We start from the raw sequence: 4,722 nt of genomic DNA on the forward strand, positions 1-4,722 counted from the left end.
ATCTCCTCTTCTACTTTCCTTTATTTTTTTCTTTTTTAGTTGTTGATGGACCTTCATTTTATTTATTTGTATGTGGTGCTGAGGACTGAACCCAGTGCCTCACACATGCTAGTCACGTGCTCTCCCACTGAGCCATAACCCCAGCCCTCTACCTTCCTTTATTGAAATGCTCTAGGAGTACTGTGTGCTCTCCAGCATTCTCTCTTTAAAGGAATTAAAATTTGTATAGGGTAAAGTAGAAATATTCTGGCCACTTCATCTGGGAATGTTTTAGAACAAGAACTTGCTAAGTGATAAGACTGATGCTCACAGAGAGGTGTAGGTGTGTGTGTGTGTGTGTGTGTGTGTGTGTGTGTGTATGTGTGTATGTGTGATTTCTGTAAGGGTTGGGGATGGGAGTGTTCACCCATTAAAACGCACAATCTACTCCCAAGCCAAACTTATACTGTCTTGCACCATCAGATAAAAACATCAAAATGAAACTGCCATTCAGTCTGTGCAAAGCCAAACACTCTGAGCCTGCTCCATTTAGTTTTTCTTTCTATTCAGAGACTCTCCTCAGTCATGGGAATGCTACTTTGCTTTTCATCACTAAGTGATCAGAGCTTCACTCATGTCTCAGTCTAGAATCCTGTTCCATAAGCTAGGAATCACCTGCTTCTTCTCTGCTTTTCCAAGCATATTGAATATATCCCTAAGCTTCAAAGGATTTTTTTAGTTTTACTTTCCAGTATCACAAAATAAAATTATTTTAGAATCTCCATTTAACCAGGATGTAGTTTGAAAGATTGTGATTCCTAGCCTATGATCTACTTGTGGACCAATTGAGTTGTTCATTTTACTACTTCACTGAAATGAAATTTGATTCACAATATAGCACTTAATGTGTGTGTGTGTGTGTGTGTGGTGTTGAACCAGGGCCTCCTGCACACAAGGCAACTAGTCTTATCACTGAGCTATATCCCTAATCCAATGTTTAAAATATAAGTGTGCAATACAGTTTTTACTGTTGGTTTGTGATTAAGGATCAAGTTTATAGTAGCCCATGGAGAAATTAGAAAAATGATGTGGTGACCTTACCCCTACTCCCCAGTTTCTGGGGATCAAATCTGTGTCCTCTCACATGCTAGACAATTCTCTACCATTAAGCTACATCCCTCTCCTCTTTCAACTTTTTTAAAAGGCTATCACAGAGCTGGGGATGTAACTTGAGTGGCAAAGTGATAAAGCTCAGTGGTAAAGCTTAATGTGTGCAAGGCCCCAGTTTCACTACCCAGAACACACACACAGAATATTTTAATATTATTCAAGTGAAATGGTGGCGATGTTAGATGGCTGACTTCTTTTTAAAAATCTCCTAACTGGCAAAATAAAAAAAATGACACCATATATTATATTGTCTGGTCCATGACATCTCTAAAGTCCTGAATTACCCAGGTAAACTAGCCTCATTATTTTACAAGAAAAGGACTGAGGCAGGAATAGCAGGCTAATACAGGAATTAAAAGGCTCAAGAGGGTGCTTTGTATGTGAATAGTCATTTGTAGGATATTTTAACCCTAACAGCAAGCTACTATGCTAAATGTTTTACATTTATTAACTTATACCCATAAAACCATGGAAGGACTCCCTGTTTTTTCTTTTTTTTTTTGGTGCTGGGGATTGAACCCAGGGGCTTGTGCTTGTGAGGCAAGCACTCTACCAAACAAGATATATCCCCAGCCCAAGGATCCCTTTTTAATGGCTTAGGAAGCTGAGGTACAGTAAGTTATCTGCCCATGGTCACACAGCTTACAAGTGACAGAGCCAGGATTTAATGAAACACTTAGACTTTCAAAACACACCTTTAGACACTATATAATGTCTCCATGCATTGCTGATAAATAAATCTTTTGATGTTCTGCTTGCCACCTCTTCCATGAAGCTTTCCTTAAAATATCTGTTTTTTTTTTTTGTTTGTTTGTTTGTCTTTGGTGTTTTTTTTTTTTTTTGTGGGGTGGGGTACTGGGAATATTGAGAGTGGGGGTGTTAACCATTGAGCCATATTCCCAGCCCTTTCTTAAATTCAGAGATAGGGTCTTACTAAGTTGCTGAGACTTGAGGCTGGCTGTGAACTTGCCTCAGCCTCCTGAGTTGCCGGGATTATATGCATGTACTGCCGCACCTGGCTTTCCTTAAAAATCTGAAGAAATGACCATTTCTACCCAACTTTTCATGAACATTCTTTCTTCTGTCATCATGTTGTGTACTTTTCATTTACCACCCTATTAAATGAAGCTTCTTGCTTATATTGTCTACACACACAATTTTCAATGTCTCTCTTTGATCATTCATAAAACATATCAAAGATATTTAAAAATTTTTTGACATTGATATGTTCCTAATGTCTTTAGATTCTAGTCCACACTTTGTTGAGACCAAAATCCACAGGCAGCTAGTCCAGCAGTCTCCATTTTAAAAGGTTAAAGGCCTACATTACTGTCATCCAGTTTGCTGGTCTGTACTGACATCATTGGCGCCCAAACAAAGAGCATTTTGCTTTATAAGGGCCTGGGTAAATGTAAGGTGCTATTACATCAGAGGCCAGTGTGAATATCAGCTGTGCTGGAAACAAGGGAACATGGCCAAGGAGTAAAGAATTACAAGGGTAAGATTATAACTTTTATGGTTCTTGGCTGTGAGGATTATACTGGAAGGACCATGTGCAGAAGCTGAGAAACTGAAAGGCAAAGCTGACTTCAGATTTTGTCAGGTCATTGACAGCTAGAAATGGCTTCAACATTGCCTCATGCTGAAAGGGGCATGAACCTCGAAGGCCCACATAATCACTGTAGATAAAATATGTTATTCTTTGTTACACTCAGAACACTTTTGAGACTATTTCATATTTTCTAAAAAATCATGTCCTTGTGCTCAAAGGAGGGAGCCATAGGATTACTTGTTTTCTTGAAATCAAGTTTAGGAGTAGTAAGACTTTTTCTTTCAGACTGGTCTTAATTTGGGATCACCAGACTGAAAAGGAAGATATGAATCCATTAATTACCAAGTTTTTAATTATGTGTATATTTCACCAAATTAATAGATGCATCAGTTTCCCACAGGTTGGAAATCATAATTAGAGCTTATATGTCCTTTACATGTTATTTCATGTAAATTTTTTCTAACACTCTTAACCATTCACCTATTACTTTTCTCAAAAGACCTCCAATAACATGATTATTTCAAAGTTGCCATAAGTGGCATTTTTGTTGCCCAAGTTTTTAAAGGTGTTCTACATCTGGAACGATGGGACAAAATGGGTTAACAGGCCATTTAATAAGTGATCTGATTATCTGCCACCCTTACTGGATGAGTTTATTGTGCTTCAAAGGCAGAGGAAAAAGTGATTCTTTAACCTACCTAGGAGTTCTCTTGTTAAATTTCAAGTTAATGTTATATTGCAGTTAAATCTTGAGTACTGGAGACTTCAATTAGGGCAAAATCTTTTGGATAAGTTGATTTTCTACATAAGAGCTATACAGTAGCAGGGAATTAATATAGAGAACTTTCATCATACAAAAATGATCCCCAATTTTGTTGAGCAATACCTATTTCTGGGTGAATGATAACGATACAATTAGTTTCTTTAAAATAAGAAAAGCTGCAGGTCAGATAATTCTCTGACTTCGTGAAAAAGTGGCCATCTGCTGCATACCAAAAAGTATGGTTATACCAAAATAAAAGTGTGAAAGATGGTATTGTTTAATGAGCATTTGGCATTATATAGACTCAGGGATCATAATAATCCCTATCTCAAGAGTGTGGTGTCGTGGGGGCAGTGGCAAATGCCTATAATCCCCAGCAACTCAGAAGGCTGAGACAGGAGGAGGCAAGGCCAGCCTCAGCCATTTAGCAAGGCTCTACCCAATTTAGGGAGACCCTGTCTTAAAATTTTAAAAAGTGGGGGTTGGGTAGGTGCTGGGGATGTAGCTTAGTAGTAAAACACCACCTTTGGATTCAGTCCCCAGTACAAAAAAAAAAAAAAAGTGTTGTGAGGATTAAATGAAAGATTCACATAAAATACATACTTGGCTCAGGTAAGTACTTACTCAATACACAAAGCTATTAACAACCAAAGGCCCTGCTAGTGGTCTCTTTCAGCCAGCTGGTGGCCTAGGGCAAGACTGCAATTCTAATGCTTTCTTGCACAGTATGATCCTTATGATGAAAAGAAAAAAATCCTAACGGGTTGCAACTTGATTATAACCATTTGAGACATGCACAGTAACAATCTGGACGCCTGCCTTTTGATCGGATCTGCTCCTGCTTGTCCAATTTTCATAAACACACTAACGCAAATTCCCAGATAATTTACAGATGCCCTCAAGGTTCACACATAGGGCAAGTGGGTAGGGTGCAGCTTTCAGGAAAGGGGTCGGAAGAGGAGAAACAGAATGAATGGGCACTCTGCTCTCTGAATTTTGCCCTCTATCCTTTCTCTAGATTGAGGGCAAGCTCTGGGGAACCATTCAGTCGCAAGATTTATAGAGTTCATGAGCGTTTGCAGGAGGACGGAGGAGCCTGACACTCCTCCCTTCAAGCCCATTTTTCACTGATACCTCCCGGCCAAGAAAAACCAACTTCCACAGAATCCCTGAGGTCAGCTCTGAAAAGATCTCAAAATCAGCTTAGTACACACTTAGAGGCACCGCCCCGCGTGCGTGCGTGCGCGCGTGCGTGCGG

This window comes from Sciurus vulgaris, assembly GCF_902686455.1.
Source record: "Sciurus vulgaris genome assembly, chromosome: 1".
In the NCBI taxonomy this organism is placed as follows: Eukaryota; Metazoa; Chordata; class Mammalia; order Rodentia; family Sciuridae; genus Sciurus; species Sciurus vulgaris.